This window comes from Sabethes cyaneus, chromosome 2 (genome assembly GCF_943734655.1).
Source record: "Sabethes cyaneus chromosome 2, idSabCyanKW18_F2, whole genome shotgun sequence".
In the NCBI taxonomy this organism is placed as follows: Eukaryota; Metazoa; Arthropoda; class Insecta; order Diptera; family Culicidae; genus Sabethes; species Sabethes cyaneus.
This window is the reverse complement of record NC_071354.1, coordinates 216,634,512-216,657,794: the sequence shown is the minus strand read 5'-3', so window position 1 is coordinate 216,657,794 and position 23,283 is coordinate 216,634,512. Positions and strand designations below refer to the sequence as shown.

The following is a 23,283-nucleotide window of genomic DNA, read 5'->3' as shown; positions in this document are numbered from 1 at the left end:
TACACTGTGACACCTTCCCTGTTGGTATACGACCTTTGTTTCCACCGGGGTTGATTATCCGATCTCCGCCAAGGTTGTTCGTATTCCGGCTGGTATCACGGTAGGAGGGGTAGGAGTTGCTGGATAAGAGGCTAAGGACCACTATGGGGTCTGTTTTGCGCAATATCCAACCATTTACCAACCAAATTCATCAACCTTCAGCTCAACCTTAGATGATTCATATTGGCAGTTACGAAACTATGAAAGCATGAATTGCTCCCACATTGATTAGCCTGATAAAATAAGCGGAAAGTAATATTCGCTGTGATTGTATAACATTTCGCCGGATACCATTTCGTGAAAAACCCTGCGCGGAATGTACTATTTCACGGAAAACCTTTTTGCGGAATGTACCATTTCGCAGGGATGATCCTCTCCTTACTCGCTGTCGCTCATTCGGACCCAACTGAACAAAAGTAATAGAGGTCAGTGGACCTACGAAAACAAATAAACCTAGACAGTGGTGATTTCCGACGGGTGGCTGGCCCCCGCAGTGGCCGGCGCTTCCGACGGTGGGTTGCCGGTAACATTCGCGGCCTGCGCCCGTCTCGCCCTGAATCATCTAGTGTTACTATAGATAGTTTTTGGTGGTCTTAGAATAGTCTAAAATTGCTCGAGTTCGATTAGTTTTTGAGTTACGCAAAAATTTCTGTTTTATTTGCATGTTTTTATTTGTCCTTATCCCCCTATCACAGGGGTTGGGGGTCTCAAACCATCATAAAATAAATTCATGCCTCCAGAATAACCCACATGCCAAATTTGTTTCCATTTGCTTGATTGGTTCTCGAGTTATGAGAAAGATTGTATTTAATTTGTATGGGAGCCCCCCCTCCTAAAAAGGGAAGGAGTCCTGATTCATCATAGAAAAAATTCTTGCCTCCAAAAACCCTCACAAATTTGGTACCATTTGATTGATTAGTTCTCGAATTATGAGAAAATTTGCATTTCTTTTGTATGAGAGCCCCCCCCCCTCTTAGGGGGGAGGGGACTCTAACTATCATAAAAACCTTCCCAGGCCCCAAAAGCCCCTGCATGCAAATTTTCACACCGATCGGTTTAGTAGTTTCCGAGTCTATAAGGAACAAACGGATAGAGAAACAGACAAACAAAATTTATTTTTTTATGTATAGATTCGAAATTTTCTTGGTTTGCGTTAAGTAGGTTGTTAATTCTAGTCATCAATTTTCGTGAGATATAAAGAAGGACAACAACAAAATATATTTTATAGTGATGCAGTAACTCTATGTCTTCACATTCAACTATAAATCATCTGGAATAATAGTGTTATATAACATAAATTCTTCATTCTTCTAATGAAGTTCCGATTCGCACTTTTACCCCACTAGCGGGGCAAAAGTGCAAATACTGCGGGACAAAAGTGCGAAGCTCGAATCCATGAAATTAGCACAGCAGAGGCTAACAAAAACGTATTATCTTCAATCTGTGGTATGATTTTGGAAAGGAATATTCTCAATTAGCTCCTTTCCTATTTTGCGTTGGTGTATTACAGCCTCCGTCAGGTCGAAACTTTTCCAAACGTTGTTTTTTGTTTCATCAGCGGAAAAACATTGCTTTTCTTCGCCCAACATCTGTAGAGCACACAGTTTTCTGCAGATCTTCCATTTCTAGTATCTGTAATATAGTGCATAAAGCTGTATATAATTAGCTATACATTTTAGTCTCGGACGAAAAACATAAATATATTCTGGAAATTCTTTTCGCCGTATTTTCAAAACAGATGTGTGAGTGATGTAAAACGCTGCTACAAATTTTCAACATCCTCCTGTTGATATCGTATTTGCCGTATAACGAAAAATTGCATCAAAACCGCCCTAAAATAACTTTTGCACATAACTCAGCAACTGTGCTTCGTAGGCAACCAAAGTTTACGTTAGATTTAAGCTGTCAAAGTAGTCACCCATCCATGCCAATGCAGTCAATGTACTCGGAATCTGCACCGATAAATCATTGAATCGCACTTTTACCCCCATCGCACTTTTACCCCTCCTTACTCTATTAAAAAAAACAATATCGTGTAAAAAGGACTGAAGCGTAGAAGTAACAAACACGTGCTATAAACATGCATTTTTGGAATCTTTATAAAAATATGTTTTTTTAAAAAATAAAAATCAGAAGGGATATGTTTCAGATACGACTGCATGGTTCACGTACCAAAATCATCAATTTAAAGTAATGTAATTCCTTTCCAGCGCCATATTTTCAAAATATAACAGATTAACCTAATTGATTTCTAGAGATCATCAATCTCTGAAAATAGTTTAACGTGTCGTAGCATTATTGTTCGGACTATAAGATTAATCACCGACGCACAAGAAGTGAAGCCCAAACTTTGTCTTGATGCAATGCTCTATCGATGTGCTGGCCTGGTATGCTATCGGTCGCTCCGTTGACAAAAGCGCTGTAAGCGCACAAAGTTAGCCTTAAGGATGCACTTCAAGTTTCGCAGTGTATGCCTCAGAACCGTCGTAAAAAAGTTTACCAACAAAAACTACCATTTCGCAAGCAACGGTTTTTGCGAAAAGGTACTAGGTAGATAGCGTCGAAGAGTTTACTTTTTTGTTTTATCTACAGTTTTTCAATTTGAAAACTAGACACCGGTTGTGGTTAGTGTATTAAAAACATTTTTATTAGTACTAAATATAAATATTTTTCGAAATCAAAACTAAAACTGATTTTTATGATTGTAGACATTCTAATCTAACATTGCTTTAGTTTGTATATTAACAAGTTTTTCCGTGGGAAAAATCGAAACAGATTTTCTAATGGATACTTAAATTTAAATGCTAATAGACAATGCGTCCTTCGGTCAATCTCGATGATTACGCCAACCGAACCAACTAACGAACGATCCGGACGTTGGTTGGTGATCACAGAGACGAACGAAATGAGCCGGGAATCTAGAGTGGGTAGTAAAAATACTTCCGACGATGTAGATACGTGGCGTGGCAGCACGCGTTTTAGATGTTCAATTCCATCGGATCGACACACCCGTTTTGCGTTCGCGGCGACACCCGCTCCCGTTTGTACGTTTTTAAGTGTAAATTGTTCGTCCAGCATCTCCCGGCACGTAGGAGGTGTCAGATAAAATTTTCTAGATTGGTTCTCAGAAAGATAATAAATCATACGCTAGTCGGCTAGTCCTAGGTACCGATAATAATGTGCCATAGTGTGACCACCCATTTTTAACCTTTATTCGAGAGGATTATGCTGATTAGAGTGGGTTTAAGAAAACGAGTTTTGAGTAATTTTATACGGGAAGAAGTCCGGCATCTAAACTACTTCACAAGTAAATTAGCTCAAACTAATTCTGCTAGTCACTCTACTGCGGAAACTCCACAGCGTCAAGCTGCGCCAATTTTCTTTATCGTTTCCTTTGAGAGCAACTGATCCCTTTGAAACGCAATTCAATTCGAGTCATGAGAGTAGCTACTAGGCACTGCCATAACAGGGATTATGAAAACGAAGACGATGGGTTTCGCAGCAATATTTTTCACATCCACGCGCTGGGGTGCTAATTGAACCGTGGAGTGAAAAATTGTTTCTTACATCATTAGCTGCCGTTTCGTTCCAGGTGGGAATTCCACACTGTCAAACACGTGGTTAACCTAAACATGTTTCCCACATGGTATCACTGCCGTTGTCTCGTAATTTTTCGGAATTACTGGGCTTGTATATTGGGATGGCAATTTTTGTATCCAACTAGCTTGAAGTTCAGAACAAGTTTCTCTCTTAAAAGCTGAGATTTAATAAAGACAGGATAATTCTTATTAATTGTCAGCAGCTTATTTTCCTCTATGTTTGGCTTTTTATTTCATCCAAAGAATTCTGACATTAGCTCAAATTTTCAGGAGAGTAGAAAAATCAAGCATACTAAACTAAACTAACATTATTTCTCACGTTAGTCAACAATGCTAGATCACTTTTTCTATTAATATAAAGTTAATCGTAAATCGTGAAAATGTTTTCACATTACGATTTTAAAATTTCGTGTTTCGATCATAATAGTATCTTGTTACGACGGTGCCACATTTTAAAAACGAAATCCTCCTGTACTGGAGTGGAGAAAGTAAACGGATCTCAACTCAATTTATTTTCTCCACTGCAGTACAGTTCAAAATCATTGTTAAATTGTACAACAACCCAAACGCAAAGTTTGATGAATCGCAAGCCCAACATATTCTTTGGTGTACATTTTTTTATAGAAATAAAGATATGCGAATATGAGCTGCAAATTATTATTTAAAAAGATTAAACTCGTGAAAAATAAAAAAAAATTAAAATTATAAAAAAACACAAAAACAACAAATGAGTAGTTAATTGAAATTTCAAAACCAGAGTGCAGCAGTTGTTAATAGAATAGTTGCAAATAAAGAAATATTCTATCTTCAAATAAACAATTCGAAGAAAATTTGTTGAAAATGACCTCAATTTCTGCATGTAGGTACGCAGTATAATTCGTCTTTGCATGCAGTAGGTATAAGAGAAATGAGTTTGATTTCACAAGGCAGTCAGTTTGTATGACTTCTGGGTTCTCGGAAAATGTTATGTTTACTGATGAGATCTGCAAATCTGGGCTCCAATTGTGAGATAGCAGCAAGGAAAACAACCGATTCTGATTTACGGCGTACAGTACACACGAGAATGGTTGCTGAAATGTACATCGTTGCAAAGCAACCGACATCTCTCCCATAGTCTGCAAACTTCACCGAACGAACCGCAACGACTTGCAATTGAAGTTTGGATTCCTTTATCTTAAGTCAACTGAAAAGTTGGTTGAATCCATAGCATGCCGTCTGCTGCAAGTCGTAATTGATGCTCAAGAAAGGCACATGAGCGCCATTGAAATGAATTTCCTAGCAATCAAATCGATAAGCGCTCAATTTGGGGCTAAAAGGATTATGGATTGGCCAAACTTTTTGAAACCAAAGATCTTTGATTAGACGGATCATATAGTTAGTAATAAAGTGTTCCTTTTGTGCTCTCTGAGTGCAATTACTATAGTTGAAACAACCTAAACTTGAAAATCGACAGACAGAAGCTAAAATGCTATCTGCCGAGGGAAAGTTGAACTAGCGTATGCTAGTGTGTGATATATTAGAATAGGGATGAACGCAAACTTGTATGCAATGCATTGCACACAGCTTTTACCACCGCTACATTTACATAGTGCTTCCACTTTTGTCGGGAGAGGTTGCTAATTTTACTTATCATTTATACGGGTCGTGGAAGAGATGCCAGTTTTCTTGATGAAATGTTTTTCGTATGATGTTACTTAGGTGAGGGGGGGCTCAACTAGTGCTTGTTTCCGAGCGAGCGAATGAAGATGACAGACCCATTAGGGGGTGTAGATACCGCGACCCCTGTAAGCTAGAAGGATAGGGTTACAAATCAATGCGTTGAAAACCAAATAGGAAGAGGCTCTAGAGAACGCAACGCGTGCCTCCCAAGTACAGTAACAATTGGAGGCGATGACCTTGAAGTGGTTGATGAATTCATATATTTGGAATCTCTTGTCACCGCCGACAATATTACGAGTAAGGAGATTCAACGACGCAATCAAGCGGAAATTCGACCTTACTTAACCCTTTCCAATACGTTTCGATCAAGGTCATACGCCGCGGCACAAAGCAGATGAAATACAAAACGCTTATCTGACCGATAATCCTTTCAGACTTCAGACTGTAACTTTGTTTAGGGAAGACATACGTGCATTCGTCGTATTTGAACGAAAGATGTTGCGGACTGTTAATATTCGGCAGGGCAGTCTTCGCTTGTTGGTTTTGGTGTTGAAAAAGACACCAACAAAGTATCGAAACGTCGGGAAAACATCAAACTTCAGTCTTGATAAATTTCTCCGAAGACTGCCCTGCCAAATATTAACAGTTACATTTGAATCCAGTCGATAAAAAACACAACCTGACCCAAGATGTTGCGGACTAAATGAAAGTGGAGAGTAGCGAAGGCGTGTACCTGACGAAAGTTGAGACGCTACGGTGAGCTGACCGCGTCGCAAGAATGTCGAACGACTATGTAGTGAATCCTGGTATCTTCAAGAACTCCATCGGTACCAGGAATAGAGGAGCCAAGCATACTAGATGGCTCGGCCAGATTGAAGCCGATTTGCGTGTGTAGAGACGCTCAAAGATTTGGCGACGAGTAGTCCAGAACAAGTTCTTGATACAGCACGAACCACCCCGACTCTGCGCTGCTAGAAGAAGAAGAAGATGTACTACAGCAGTGGTGGTAAAAAAGGCAGAGTGTGAGCTCAGTTTCGTAGTGTTGGGAGAACAAAAACAGCTCCGATGGAGGACCGTAAATGACCGTATATGTTTAGTGAGAATTACGGGAAAGTTCTTCAATTACAGTTTAGTCAACGTTTACGCACCGACAAGCGATAAATCCTGTCATTGGAAGACAGTGCCTTCATCTTTCGACCAATAATAACGGTTTGGAGCTCAAATACTTTGTCGCAGCCAAAGGAATGGCCGTCAGCAGCATCTACTTTCCAGGTCTAAATATTCGGAAACACAGTTGGAGGCATCCAAATGGAGACTCTTGCCCTTAGATCGATCATGATTTTAATTGACGGTCGACATTTTTCGGATATCATCGATATACGGTCTTTTCGGGGACCTAACCACTAACCACTAAATCATCGAATGTATGATCCGTTCAAGATTATTGAACGCGCTGAGAGCTCGCAATGAGAGGACGTTACATTTCAACAAGTAGACATGGTTGTGATAGAAATTTAATTTCCGAAATGAGCAAAATGACTCATTTTTTATTGAAGGATGGAGGAGCGTTTGATGTGGAAGAATGGTAGACTGGATGATATTGCGAAACTTTGATGTGGGGCCAAAAATATATTGCGTAGTTCAATTACTCAGTGGGACTCTAACACACACTCCCTTGATTTGCGCCCAAGTGTTTTGACAATTAAACTATCACACGCCCTATATTAGAAAATCTCACATCTAGTTTCGATTGGAATAATCGAAACTAAATATAAGATTTTCTAATATAACATCCTACTTGTACTAATAGTTCAATTGTCAAAACACTTGGGCGTAAACCGAGAGAGTGTGGGTTGAAGTCCCACTCAGTAATTGAAGTACGCAAATATTTTTGGCCCCACATCAAAGTTTCGCAATATTATCCATTCTACCATTCTTCCTCATCAAACGCTCCTTTACCTTTCAATAAAAAATGATACACGTTGGACCGCGACAGAGTCAAAGACAAGTCAAACAAAACAAAAATGACTTATTATTTCAGGTTTCCAGCTTATGTTTTATTAAAATACACCATGAATAATAATCATGATATCACGAACTTCTTGCAGCGCAACCCAGCGCAACAATTCAAAAAGAAGCGCTTAGTGTTCGCAATATAGCTACAAAGCAGGAAAAGTTTTTTAATAATTCAAACTTATGTACCAACTACTATCCTCCATGACCGCAATATGTACACTCTCCAAAATAGATCAAAAGACGTAAATGATATTACCCCTTGAAAAAGACACCAACAAAGTGTCGAAACGTCGGGAAAACATCAAATCTATGTCTTGATATTTTCTGAAGACTGCCCATGCCAATATCTCGATAGTAACAAGTGAATCTAGTCGACAAAAAACACAACCATATGCTACGTCAGTTATTAGACAAGTTCCAGGAATACAACTTGCAGACTTATCATCTGTTTGTGGACTTTAAGGTGGCGTACGATTCAGTCAAACGAAATGATCCGTGGCAGATAATATTAAACAAAGTTTTCCAAAGGAACCTGTTAAACTGATTTGTACCACGCTGGATGAGTGAAAATCATGCGTCAGGTTAGCGAGTGAAACCTCATCCGCTTTCGAGACGTTGCACAGTGGTGCCGATTCACAAAAACACGATCATTAGCATTTGCGTTAAAAACGCGTAATTTTTGGAGGGTAGTGACTTTGAAAAAGTCTATTAATAAAATATAGCGCATCGTTTTGCATTAATAATGTGCTGGTGAATCCACCTACAAGGGTGATACAAACTTTTGGTTTTTAAATACATCTAAAAAGAATTTTGTCTTCAAAAAACTTGTAGAACACATTTTAGAAGAACTTTGCTGATAATAGCAACTACCTGTACCAATCAATTTTGCTCATTACCTTTACAAACGATTTTTTAGTACTATCAAATGTTATAAATGTCAAATGCTACAAAGTTACTCAGCATAATAAATGCACATTTTCTCTAACGACTGTTTATCGCTAGGACGCATATTTAATGAGCGATGAAATTATTTATAAAGAATATTCACTCCTAAAAAAAATTCAAATTGGGGCCGGTTTGGGCAAATCGAGTAATTATATTTTGTTTAAGAAAAAACTTCGACTAACTGCACTCCGCAGGATGCCCTGAAAAAAACGTTTGGAAAATGAATTATTAGCTGTATAGTGTAAAGTGATTTGTGGGTAGAATTGGTAGATTCGGGGGAAGTTATCACCCCGGTTTTGTAGATGGGCGATCGACAACGGACCAAATCTATGTGCTGCGTCAGTTCCTCCTAAAGTGTCGCGAATACCAAGTCCCTACGCGCCACCTATTCATAGATTTCAAGGCCGCCTACGATACTATCGGCCGTGCAGAGCTATGGAATATTATGGACGAAAACGGTTTTCGCGGGAAGCTAACTAGACTTATTAACGCCACGATGGATGGTGTTCGGTGCTGTGTCAGGACTTCGAGCGCTTTATCAAGGCCTTTTGAAACATGCAGGAGACTTCAACAAAGCGATGGTATTTTCTGTCTCCTATTCAATATCGCGCTAGAAGGTGTTATGGAACATGCGGGTTTTAACAGGCGGGGCACCATCTTCAACAAATCTAACCAATTTATCTGTTTCGCTGACGACATGGACATTGTCAGAAGGACTTTCCAGGCAGTTATCGAGCAATATACCAAATTGAAACGTGAAACAGTAATGGTTGGATTAGTGGTGAATACATTCAAAAACAAGCATCTGTTAGCAGGAGGAATCGAGCGCGATCGAGCTCGCACAGGCAATAGTGTGATAGTCGACGGGGACGATTTCGAGTTGGTGGACGAATTTGTATACCTCGGGTCGTTGATGACGTCGGATTACAACTGCAGCAGAGAAATACGCAGACGCATTCTACCCGGAAGTCGTGCTTACTACGGACCCCACAAGACCCTAAGGTCTGGTAAGGTTCACCCCCGGACCAAATGTATCATATACAAAACGCTAATAAGATCGGTAGTCTTCTACGGGTACGAAACGTGAACAATGCTCCATGGGTAAAGTTATTCAAAGAATTGAGATGCGGCAAAGAAACGAACCATTCTTGTGATGATACGAAATGGGGTAAATTCTGACGACACCACTCTTATGTTGTTTTTGACTAAAGAGTAAATGCAGAATCCTGTTGAGAATAGTTGTTTCCATCCTTGCTTAATTTCGTAGCATAAATTAGCAAATGATTCTTCAAAACAGAAATATTTTTTCGACGTAAATAAACCACGACGACCGTGACCGTCGCATCAACTTCCTATTTGACATCATTCTAACCTGCTTACTGTGATGATATCTCCAATCGACGATTGAGGCACATTTAAATCCACGGTCAGTGACCGCCGGATTGTTCAAAATTCCGGCGAATTTTGATCCTTAATTCGGTTCATCATAGTTTTGGTCCGAACCGGGGAAAAAGGTTCATGACTGTTCTACTCATCGAACTGTATGTGTTATTTTACTAATTTTATCGTCATTATTGCATTTGTTAATTCTACAGGGTTTAATTTATTTCCCTGAATAAGAAAACTTGCCGCTCGATTGAGACTGTGTTACTACATTGTGTCAGAATAATTCGAAATAAAATAAGATCTAGAAAGGAAAATCGAATTTCTTCTATCACTCAATTGATTGCATCGTTTTCACATACCTACATAAATCAGGTCAAAGAGTCTTATCTGAAATGGAAAAACAACAGAAGAACTCATTCCTAGGGCCAATCGGGTACGCCATTCAAGGGGGAAAAAGGGCACCCACGCCGCTGCGCTGCGCTGGAGTGGAGCTAGAGATGATGTGCTAAAAGAGAATCACGAAGCCGCTGCTGACTGCTGTACCTCCCATCCCTTCTTCCGGCTTCATCCCGCTATCAAATGCAGAGATACGAGACTAGTGACAATCCGGTGTAATGATGATGATGATGGTTATTATTATTATTTCTGCTGTATACAGAACACAAACCAGAGGCGATAGCTTCCACCCGGTTGCGGATGCTGCCGCTGCTGCTGTCTGTTGTTGGAAGGAAAACATTTGGCGGTATGGTGTTGCTTAGCACTAGGTACTCCACACTGACTGGCACTGGTGCGCTGCTGTTGTGACAATCTATCCAGCTGTCACGCTTCACGCCGATCTACGACAGAACCTATTAGATGGCGTCGTCGGTCGACGATGGACTAAAGGATAGAAAACCCATTGACCCCCCCCCCCCCCTACCCTTCCACCTCCCATCATGGATTTCGACGAGCGCTTCTGGCAGGTTGACACAATTAATTAAAATACAAATAGTGTCATTCGATTTGGAAAATATTGACATTTTTCTACACTCGAGTGTGATCAGATTTCGTTGGTAATTGAAGATGAAAACAATTGTTAGCAGGACAAGGTAAAATGCAATAACTTTTGAAACCATTATTATCGAATATAGTTAAAATGAATTACATTGTAGTATGTTAGTGCTGCAATCGACGATAAATTGAACAACAATTCTGGTAAAAACGTATTCATAATGTTTGTAAAGTGTGCTGTCTGAAAAATACCTCCAAAACGTTACCGCCATGTTTTGCATTTCTATAGAATATATTCATTCACACTCAAGGCATTAGTTAACGGGATTTGTCTGTGCCAAGCCAAAATAAGTTGCATACCAGTTCTGTAGGAAGTTGAAAAGTTGGCTCAAGTTAAAGTGCACAATAACTGTCTGTGTGAAAAGATATAAAGTATTTGCTGAAACATGGCAACAGAGAAGAGGACTGAGAGATGTAATGTTGTGTTTTGGAACGAATCATTCATTGACCGGTTTGCCTAAGTGAACAGTATAATTTAATGCACTGTTGAAATAGTGAGAAAGTAAAGGGAGACAACGAAATTTTGCCAGAACATGCGAAATTTTCTTAGAGAGATATTAAATTTCATTTAATGGCAATTAGTACTTTCGACCGTTAAGCCAGGACTATGGAAACATCACAACTGTGCAATGTGCAATAAATAATAATATTTATATCTTAGCCAATAACTCAAACAAACAATTTGACAAACAATATTGAGGAGCCTTCAATTTGATAAATGAAACGTCACGGTTTTAAAACAACAATCACAATGAAAAAGAAAAAAATTTTTTTTCGTTATTTGCCCACATCACTAAAAAACCATCGATCTCTTTGATGGACCAACAATAATGATGAAAATAAATTATAAATACGGAATACAGCCCACTCTTCGGGTGGGCGCGGTTTCAGAGCAGCTGATCACGACACCTGCCATTCCAACGAACGATGATTATCTACATCTCATCAGCGACCGACCGACCGGCCGACCGACGGACGGGACCGGACGGGGCGAGAAGATGTAAATATAGGCAATTGTCTCAGCTGCCCGGGCGGCTGCTGCTGCTGCTGCAGTAGTCGTAAAATTTTATTATTCAGCACGCGCAAAAGTCCAACTTACGAAACACGCGGCTTGTCTTACGGAAACTTACCTTCTCACCTCGGGATGTCTTCTCCGTTACTAGTTGTACTGGGTGTTAAAGTTCACCCCTGCTTCTTGCTATCTTTCGCTGCTGAAAACTTGAGGAAAACTTGTTTTTCTTTGCCTGTTTGGTTATGTTCACTTGAGTACATCAAACAACTTTCGTCCCGATCAGGAGACGTTAGACAGGTCTTACGTCGCGTGGCGATGACGTTGCGGAAATAATTTCCTCACTAACTTGCGCGTTTTTCGCTTGCCACCGGAGTAATTCCCTCGGAGCACTTGTACACACCGCACTTTACTATACACATGTAGTAGTAGGTGGAAGATATATTTTCCGATTCAATAAATTTTTCACTCACGAATAGCTTCCGATGTGTATGTACAGCTGATGAGACATGAAAACATTACGCCGATGATGGCACCTCCCGGCTTGCCTGGTGGTGAATTCGCTAAAAGTTTTTCAAAACTCGCTGCCCTTCTGGTTCGATTCAGGGCATTTCAGCGCTCCTACCGAGTGAAGCGATGATGACGCAAGCGGAGGGAAAAAGTTTTCCATCTTGAGCTTTGCCTAATCCAGGTCCCCCCGTATATGTGTCAGCTGATGACGGTTGGCACGTGTTTTTCGGCGTGTAATACGGCGGACAAAATCCTACGGAAGAGGAAAAACGAGAGAAAAAAAGTTAATACTGATAAACTGTCCCCACTGACAGGACGACAATGAACGGCGGTGATGGTTGCGACCTGGTCGATGTGCTGAAAAAAAAGTTTTTGGGAGTTCGGCAAATTTCGTTTTGCAGCATGACTTGGAATAGTGGTAACTGATGCGAAGTATTTGCATTTCGAATTTGTTTTTCATAAGTTATAGCTTTAGGGAATAGCGCGGGTGAGCTTTGGTGATTTATCAAGAACAAAAATTTTTTTTCGCAAAACCTATAATGCTTCTAGCGAATATCAATGTGACTTCCATGTGTTCAAAATCACACATAAATTATTAAAACTTATACCTCTAGCACTCTGAGATACTATTCTGCATCTACCACGGCATGCAATCTTCTACGAAAAATTACCAACCTAAACATTCATCTCTATGTAACGATTGACACAGGTTTTTTTTCGTCTCAGCTGCCGTTGTTTTTGGCCTCCAGTTAAAGCTGATATTGCTAACTATGACTGCATTTTTAATCGTTAATATGGTATTAAATCGTCATAGATTCTTCTATTCTATAGTCCAATATCAAGTTTTAGTACGCTTTTCCCATTTTCTAATTCTCCACACATTTACTTAGCGAGAGACGGACCCGAATGACTTTAAGTTAAAAGGTCCTTAATAAAACCATCATCATCATCACTTAGTGAGAGTATATTTTTATGACTATCATTGTTTTTGCCACACAGATCGATAAACATATAACTACTCAGTTTTTGCTTAGTAGGTATTTTCTTAAGCAATCATGAACTGTACGTAATGTTAATCCAACCAAAATATATCGCCATAACTCTTATAAAACTATGCTGTAGCAATATAACTGCGTTCCGATCCAAAATTGATCTTGTCGTGGTTGCTTGTCAAACTGCAATAAACCTGTTAGTTTTATAGTACTATTGAAATGATAACACCTTTGACCAAAAGAGTTTATTGCTGCTATTATGAAGAGTTCAACACCAAACACCTTTTTTCATGCTAGGTAAAATTACTGAATTCTAGCATTTTTTGGCCGCTAAACAAACATTCATCAAAGCAAAATGTAAGTTGCAAAAAGGCAGTTAGGTATTTTCAATCGGTCATTCAATTTTTGCAACTTATCTCATTCCAATACGCACGATAAAATTTAATGCGCATATGCTACACAACTACAAATACGGCTGAAAATTTGATCTGACAGTAAAACTTTAACTTTTCTTCTCACGGCTATATATTTTCAGGTAAACAAAGTTGGCGGCTGCTTTACCCTATGCTTTATAGCTTTCTCGAACAAAGCGAAAAGCTTCATTTAATTATGACGGTTGCCGTCAAGCAGCGAAAAGTAAAATTGGTTTTATTGCTGCTTTCAGCAGAGCTCAATAAGCCTACTTGAGCCTTATGCTGCCTGACTCTTGAAGAAGTTATAAAAGCCTTCTAAAGAGTGGGTTTTGTTGACCACTGGGTTTTTGTTGAATGGTAGCTTATTCAAGCTTTATATAGTTAATTATCGGGTAACAAGCGCTTGATAAGCTGTTATACTATAAAAATGTTTATTAGGTAGTCATCGCTAGTATCGGCTCTGCAATGGGTTATTTCCGAGATTTGGGAGGAGCAGACCGGAGGCTAGGTGAACGGCTGAATAATGTACAACATAGATCCCATAGTGGTCGTTAACCTCTTATCCAGCAACTCCTATCCCTACCTCCTCGTAGTAGGTACCAGCCGGAATACGAGCAACCTTTGCGAAGATGGTTTTTAGAGGTTATGGTTTTGAGTCATTGCATCGTGTCATTGGTCATTCCTCTACGCATTATTTTTAACAAATTGTTTGAACAATGCCAATTCCCGAAAGGAAGCAGTCGTGTGTAGGGACGTAACATGTGTAGGGACCTGACATGTGTAGGGACGAGGGAAGGAATCTAATCACAAACGAGCGCAAGGTGGTCGACAGATGAAAGCAGTTCTTCGATGAACACCTCTATAGCGAAGTCGCAGAAGGAGGCGGAACAGGAATTAACCTAGGAGCGCCCATGGAAGATAGTAATGTCCTAGCACCTGATCTCCAAGAAGTCAAACGAGAAATCGGACTGCTGAAAACCAATAAAGCCGCTGGGAAAGACCGTCTACCGGCAGAGCTTTATAAACATGACGGAGAAACGCTAGCAAAGGCTCTACACTGGGTTATTTCGAGGATTTGGGAGGAGAAAAAGGCTCTACACTGGGTTATTTCGAGGATTTGGGAGGAGGAATGGATGGAAGGAGTGGTTTGTTCCATCTACAAAAAGGGTGATGGGCTAGACTGCTGCAACTATCGCGGTATTACGCTGGTAAACGCCGCCTACAAGGTACTCTCCCAGATCCTGTTACGCCGGTTGACAAGGTTTCGTATGGAATTATCAGGTGGGTTTCATGGGGGCTCGCGCAACTACGGTTCAAATTTTTACTATGCGACAGATATTGCAGAAATGTCGAGAGTACAACGTGCCCACGCATTACATCTTTATTTATTTCAAAGCAGCATACGATACAGTCGATCGAGACCAGCTATGGCAGATAATGCACGAACACGGTTTTCCGGACAAACTAACGCGACTGATCCGAGCTACATTGGATCGAGTGATGTGTTTCGTACGCATCTCTGGGACACTCTCGATCCCTTTCGAGACGCGGCGAGGATTGAGACAAGTTGACGGTTTATCCTGCATGCTGTTTAACATCGCTCTTGAGGGGGTGATCCGACGAGCGGGCATCGAAACGAGAGGCACGATTTTTACCAAGGGTAGCCAACTTCTAGGCTTTGCAGATGACTTCGATATCATAGCCAGGAACTTTGCGACGGTGAAGGCAATCTACGCCAGACTACGCTTTCAAGTCTAGGAGAATTGGGCTAAAAATAAATGCTTCGAAGACCAAATACATGAAAGGAAAGGAATGATTTCAAAAGCATTGCGTTGCGCCAGCTCAGATTTATCACGAAAATTGGACGGGACTTGTTCGACCGCTGCAAGAATTGTAACTTAGTATTGCCTATTGAACAAGTGCAGAAAAATTTATCCGGGATTGCGGCATCCACCATGGAGTAATCCTTAGGATTTACCACCATATTCTGACCGTTGCCGTCTGCACGACCTTGATTTACTAGAATACCGGCGTAAAACCCATCAGACTGTTTTTCGTGGGTGGCGACAGGGTACTGTTCGGGCAGTTAGAACCCCGAAAGTTGGGCATCGCGGCACTGTAGGAGATCTGTCGCAAAGGCGAGAAGGAGTGGAAGATCCGCGGTGGAAACGACTTATTTTATCAGAGCAGTGGAACTACCAACGAACACACACACGCTTTTTACGCGGTTTTTACGCGACTATTTTTGCGCGGATTTCGGAATTTACGCGATTTTTTTACGCGAAGTTCGGAATTTACGCGGTTTTGATCTACGCGGGACGTATCCTTCGCGTAAAAAGCGACTTGAGTTTACTAGACTTTGTAGCATTGGGCAGGATTGCAGAAATGCAGAATTGAGGGATAGTTTTAAAGGCGACCAACGAGAGAATGTGAATATACGACAGCTATTCGTAAAGGAACTTCAATATAAAGTGTGTCCTACATCAAATTGCATCACGGGAAAAACGCTGTAGAAAATTACCCGATAGGTATTTTCTCTTGAAAATTTGAGTAGAAGTAGTTTAGAGTGTATTGTTTACACTGTATATTTATCGCTGTCAGTTTTTCAAAAATTGGAAAAAATGGCGTCACCAGAAAAGCAACGTCACGAATTGATTTTGCGCAAGCACCTGGAAAATCCTCAACTATCTTATCGGGACATCGAAAAAGAACTCGGAATCGTGCACGCAACTGTGACTCGGCAGCTTCCAGCACAAGTTTGATGTTCCGGAGGAGATAAGGAAGCAGAAACTTTCAAAGTTTGCCAACAAATACATGATTTAGCAAGCGGTATGCTTATGTGGCAAACGGAGTGCGTCGTTCGTGACTACCGGGACTGTAAATGGGAAGATCTACCTTAAGGAGTGTCTACAGAAGCGTCTGCTTCCTCTGTTGAAGCAACACGAGGACCCTACGAACTTCTGGTCCGATCTAGCATCGTGCCACTATTCAGAAGTGGTACGAAGCCAATGGAGTTACTTTCGTAGGACCCCAAGTACATGAAACCCCTCCCCCCCCCCCCTCCAACACACTGGAACTAAGGTCGATCGAAAAATACTAACCTATTATGAAGCATGCACTAGTATTAAAGTTGCATGAAATAAATATGCTAAAAGATTACTAATGGGTTATATTTTATTGTCTGAAAGTTTGGAAAAAAATTCGGTCAACTAGATAATTTTCTACAGCGTTTTTTCCGTGATGCAATTTGATGTGAGACATCCTTTAGTCATCGGGAATATGCACATGGAATGTGTAAACCGAGGATAGTGCCGACACGAACGCTAATGGTCAACGTTATAAAAACTTTGCAACTTTCCGAGGCCTGATGATCACGTGACCAACTACCGCTGAACTAGGAATGGGAAAACTAGCATTAACTACTGTTGACGCACGCACTGTGCGATCGACATAACTGAGTAGGGGAACTGTGGGTAAAATGAACAGGGGGGGTAAAATGAACAGGCAGCCAAAGTCCCGGTAAACCGATTAAAATCTGTTCAAGATCAATAGGCATCTTCTCCTAGAAGTATTCCAAGCTGTTTCAGACAATATGTGGTGATCATAACCTTTCCAATGTTAAAAAAATTGAAAAAGTAAAAAATATTTACAGAAATTTAACGCCGATGGTAATTTCCACTCTTAGTAAATAAGCTATTTTGGCGAAACAAATTAAATTTCGACGATTGGTATCATTTAGTGTTGTTTGCTTATCACTATACTGCGGATCTGTCGAAAATTCCAAATATTTTTATCAACTGTTTGTTTTAAATAAATATTTGAAAACAATTGGTGTTTTGGGGGTAAAATGAACACCTCACTATGGGGGCAAAATGAATAGTGTGTATAATGATATTTTATTTTTCATTTATCAGCAGCCACGAAATAATTACAATTCCAGCAATAAAAATGATCGAGTCCCTCGAAAAATGACGGAAAATGACCGAGTGCTGAAAAATCATACGAGTTAAGTCAAGCATTGTATGAACATGGCGAAGATACATTATGTTAACTTTGTGGAGTCAAATTAAAATGGATTTCAACAGCCCTGTTGAATATCTACGGTTTATGTAGAACAATGATTATGTAAAATAATGTTTAATTTATCCAAACTGCATGTTAACTGTAGTTTTCTATGACATGTTCATTTTGCCCTCACTGCATGTTCATTTTACCCACACGAAAAAAATCAGGCTCGAATGTGACGGTTTCGAAACAAAGAAATCTTTCATGATAAATCGTTCTTTTTCAAACACCTTTATATATTGCTACGTGGAATATGAATCCAGCTTTCAATTCATATAGTGCGTTCAGCATTTGGTTGGTTCCTGGGGGAGAAAATGGCGAAATTGCTAAGGGTGTTCATTTTACCCCCAGTTCCCTTACCGGTTTCGCCTTTTTGCACATTCAGTCGCGACTGCCAGTCTGACAGCGCTGCTAGTCTCAGAGGAAACAAAAGAAGGAAAAAGTTAAGTCATTTCGAGTTAAAATCAGAAAGCTAAAATCAATGTTGATAGAAGTTAAAAGTTAAGAGTAATAGAAGAAGTAAAATTTAATAAAATAGAAAAGTTTTGTAAATGGGAGGTGTTTTGAAAGTTTATTGATAGTGAAAGGTAGGAAAACTAATAGTTGTATTTAAAATACAACTTAAAATTATGAAATCTATAGGACAAAAGTTGGAACAGAGAGGAGGAGAAACTAACCTATACAACAAAGAACACTAAAAATGTAAGTTCAAAATCAAATTAAAACTTAAATCTAACTGTATATAGTTATATATTATATATTAAAATAAATTGCAGCTTTGAAGCTGCGCCAGTACGTGCTGCTGAAAGACAGGTGTCTTATTACTTTTCCTCGAAAATGTCGCCAACAACTACTGATAGTTATCAGTAAGCAATAATATCACTGAGGTTATCAATTATATCAGTAAGTTTTTGCTGTTATTGATATTTACTGATACAGTTACGTCGTCCCGTTAGAGAACTTTATTACCCAAGTAACCATAAGCATTAATCTAAAACCGTATATTGAAAATAATTCCACATCCCTAGTGCCAAACTTTTGTATATTAGCATTAAAGCATTAAGCATTAACGTAAATCAGCATTAAAGAAAGCAATATATGCGCATATAACGTAACAATATAATGCATTTAGTCAATTGCATTAAAATGAACCGTAAGTGTTGATAAACGGCTTGTACTTGACTTCTTATTTTGCTATTGTACGGCCACTATTCGTGCCCTCTTCCACCTAACGAATGCCGTCTTTTTCTACCCTATTGGTAATGCAGGACAAGTAGCTATAATATGAGAGGGAATATCACCAAGATTTAAATACGACTAATTTCAACTCAGTCAATCACATTCACTATGGTTTAGATAGCAAAGGTGCAAGGAAACGAATGAGGTTGCATGACTAACTCCCGGTTCGAGCCCTGTCTACGTGGTAACATTATTCTGCATTTCAAAAAATGGTTCTGTGTTTATCCTGCTCTCCTTGAGATGCAGGAAAAAATCACTTGCTTTTTTAGTTTTTTAAATCCCAACCGAATCTATTTTTATTTTCCATAACAAGCAAACGATATGCCGTCGATACTTTTTCGATACGTCGATAATGTAGACAAAATGACATTTCGATTAAGCCTCAAACAAACACTGATAATGTGTATTGGATGCTTGTGGCGTAGCATTTTAATAACCCGCTATTTCGCCTTTTTAGCATTATGTGAGTTCTACAGAAGTATATAAAGAAAAATGTGCTTTTAATCATAGTTCTGTATGCTTATACAATGTTGTCCAAGGACTAGTGTTTAGTGCTTACTGGTTACTTGGGTAGGTTAGATACGCTGAACCAAATCGACCATGTTCTCAACTATGACTGGTTTTTCTTGAACATCACCAACATACGCGCCTTGCGGGGTGCGAATAATAGCTCAGATCATTACTTAGCAGCAGTACATGTGCACTCCAACTGGATCAGGCTTTGCCTACCCCTGTAGAGCTAGGTGCCTCGACCCTCGCAAGATACGCTTCCACCGTCAATGAAGCCACAATCGCGGCGCTAGGTGACGAAATCCCGAGTGCACGAAATGGTTGTTTGACAGCGAATGTCAACAAGCGATGCAAAGGAAAAAGGGCTTGTAAAAATTACCTAAGTATTGCCACGTTGAAGAATTCGGCCACGAACATATGAGTGCGGAATGAGTTGACCACGATCCTGCGGAAGAAAAAAACGTCAGGAGGAGGACAGAGGGCGTGAAGAGCTAGAACAACTATTTCGAGCCAATGAGACGCGTAAGTTCTATGAAAAGGTGAACCAATCTTGTAAAGAGCACACACCATAGTCTGATATGTGTAAGGACGAGGAGGAAAACCTGATCCCAACGAGCGTGAGGAACAAGTTCTTCGATAAGGTGCTCTCCCAGATATTTTTACGTCTATTGTCGTAAAGCAGATCAAATTTTTACACGACAAATCCTCTGAAAGTACTATGTGCTCACGCAACATATTCTTGAGCATTTCAGGGCAGCATACAATAGTGTCGAGCGCGAGCAGATATGGCAGATATTGCAACGAAAAGAACGATCTTCAACAAAAGTAACCAACTCTTAGTCTTCGCAAATGACCTTGACAGCATTATTAGAAACTATAGGACGGCGGAGGCAATCTACGTCAGACTAAAAACAGGGGATAGGAGAGTTGGACTAAAAATCAATTAATCGAAAACTAAATATGTGATAGGAGGAGGCTCCATAGAACACAATGTTCGCCTGCCGCGAACAGTAACTATTAACGGCGATGAACTTAAAGTGGTTGATGAATTCATATATTTGGGTTCACTGGTCACTGCTGACAATGATAAAGTGAGGAGATTCACCGACGCATTCAAGCTGGATGCCGTGGCCTATTTTTTCTCCGCAAGACGTTTCAGTCTAGGAGCATATGCCGCCGCACAAAACTGAGGATGTGCAAAACGCTAATCAGACCGGTAGTCCTTTACGGACTTCAGACTGTAACGTTGCTTACGGAAGACATAAGTACACGTGCCGTTTTTAAACAAAAAGTGTTGGAAGCTGGCGGTAGGCCGGCCACGTTGCAAGGATGCCGGACAACAGTGCTGTGCAATCCGTTATCTTCAAAAACATCAAGAATAGAGGAATCCAACGTACTACATGGCTCGACCAGATTGAAGCCGACTGATGCATGTCGAGATGCTCAGCGAACTGGCGGCGAGTAGCTCACGTCCGAGTACAGTAGAAATAAGTTTTTGATACATAGTTCTTTTTACTATAAAAAAAGAGAATAAGTGTAACTCTGCCCAGCACAACGATTAAAAAGTGGTAACTAAAGCTCTTTCGATATTGTTTCTGTCTCTGTGAAGGTTTTGGCATGGAGAGGAACAACAGCAATATAAATAGATGGCTCACTACTTCGCATTCGCACTACTTCGATACTTTTACCTCCTGATTTAATTTGATTTTAACACTTTTGCTCTGTATGCTCTGATATTGTGCAGATAACAAAACAGTTTCATGATAATGCCTCAATTAGAAAACAAAACGAAGAAACTAGACAACAACAGCGAAAGTAATCGGTTAGTTTCGCTCAGGAAATTTCTATGTCACAGATGAGCCTCATTCTGGTTAACCAATTACTTAACAAGTTAATGCAACCTCTGCTAAAATTGAACTAAACCAGCACATAAGTAGCGTGATTATTGTTGACATCGACCGAAAAACGTTTCAGCAAAGCTGGCTTCACAAAGATACTTGATATTTGGGTGCCGCATTAATAGTCCGTAAAAAATATAATGGGCCGAATTTCAATCTGCGATAATTGCAACTAAAACGAAATGAAATAGAGCAATTTCCGGAGTAAATGATAAAAATGAATCATAAGCGTAAAATTCATGAAGATTGGTGTACTATTTATTTTAAATTTTAACTTTTTGTTCTTAACATGTATATTGTATGTACTGGTCAGGAACACCTAGACTAGGCTTCCAGTTCGATTTTTGGAAATAAATTTATTGTCTTGTTAACAATACAATAGTATGTATTACCACTTCAAGAGTGGTCGTAAACCTTTATAAACCTTTATTTATTTAACTCCTCAAATTTCCACAGTCCAAAATTTGGAAATCTATCTTTTATGGCACAACCCCAGCCGGAGGTTGCTTGCCAACGATTGCATAAATTAATTTCAATTATGACACTACTTTGTGATAACCATCAAAATCCGATTAAAACTAGTCCTATTCGACCACCCACAAGCACCGCATATGGTTAGACTTACCGTTAACGAAAATTACACCGCTGCTGGTACGTATTCCCAGGACTGTGTTGAATAAACTAGTACCTCTGATCACGAGCCACTGTCTGTGCTTCGTCCTTTCTGCTTTGCGTACATTTCGTAGATTGCACTGATTGTACAATTAAATTTTAGTTCCCGCAGCCGTAACAATCGGGGCCTTTATTTTCGGTTGAGTACTTTCACATTTTACCGCTGCTACAAACTGTTTGCGTTCACGAAATTGTTTCTCGATAATTTGACCCGGCGGTAATATTAATTCACCATTTTTCCTCCCAAAACATTCTCATTCGTTGCGCGAGCTTGTTAAATTACACTCTGCTTTTATCAAAATGCTTGTTTTCATTGACGCCTCGGCCTAGAATTTAACCCACACATGTAGAAAATTGTAGGTAATAAAACCACGCTTGCATGCTGTTCACCACTTACTCGCTCACTTCTTCTCTACACCAATTCGCTATTTAATAAGAATTTCGACTACGTCGACGATAAATTACACATTTAACATCTCACTTTGTCACGGCTTCCTTACGTGTTGGTCGGTCGGTAGATGCACACGGTATAGTTAGCTTCCAGTTTACCCAAAAAAATAACGAACACTTGCCTCCCACACCTCGGCCACCAACGATTCACTTGTAGGGGTATAAATGACAGGAAACCACTTGGCTTGTTGTAGGTCCAACGTCAAACCTGCCAAACTCACTGCGATCACGGCAAGCACTGATTCCGTGGTCACCAATTACGGAACGTTCCGCTACTGCTGCTTGACGGTCGGTCGGTTGGTCTGTCGGTTCGCTCGTGTACTTCACGCGAGCACGCACGCTTCACGGTACTTGACGCCGAGTGAGTGACCGATAGGACCTGCTCCTATCGCTCCGCTCACTCTCTTTTATCCAACTCACTTTATAATCAGAGTTTGAGTTCCAGCGCGCTCCTATGACGAAGGTGAGCCTTTCATGAAATATTGCATTCACGGCTCGAAGCTGTAGCACACACCTCACGCACGTAAATACTACACTGACTGCTGTCGTTCGATTTTATAGTATGTACCGTTGAATACCGTTGAATGGGCCGGATTACACCTGGATCATTTCCCGCTCAATTGTATGGGTCTCCAGATGGGGATTACAAGGATGAGCTGAAAAGGCGAACAAATCGATGTTTAGTTTTGTTGTTACTGGATGGCCGTTTTGTATGGTATATTCTAGTAACGCCCGCCATGGCCCGTCTCTAATGGTCGAGCAAAAGAACGCTAGGCAGGCATCGATAATTGCGTCTATCATTTTACTGATGACAGGCCTCGTTCTCGTTCG

At 40.2% G+C, this 23,283-nt stretch overlaps 1 protein-coding gene across 2 annotated transcripts in view; it reads right to left on the bottom strand.

Moving 5' to 3' along the window:
- Nucleotides 1-22,710, bottom strand: part of LOC128733612 (diacylglycerol kinase 1) — a 207,646-nt gene extending 184,936 nt beyond the window's left edge. For both annotated transcript variants that reach the window (XM_053827332.1, XM_053827333.1), the window contains exons 1-2: nt 21,956-22,710; nt 11,825-12,466 (exon numbers count right to left, since the gene is read on the bottom strand). The gene's annotated coding sequence lies outside the window, so the exon portion shown is untranslated. The remainder of the gene's footprint in view (nt 1-11,824; nt 12,467-21,955) is intronic.
- Nucleotides 22,711-23,283: the final 573 nt, after the last annotated feature.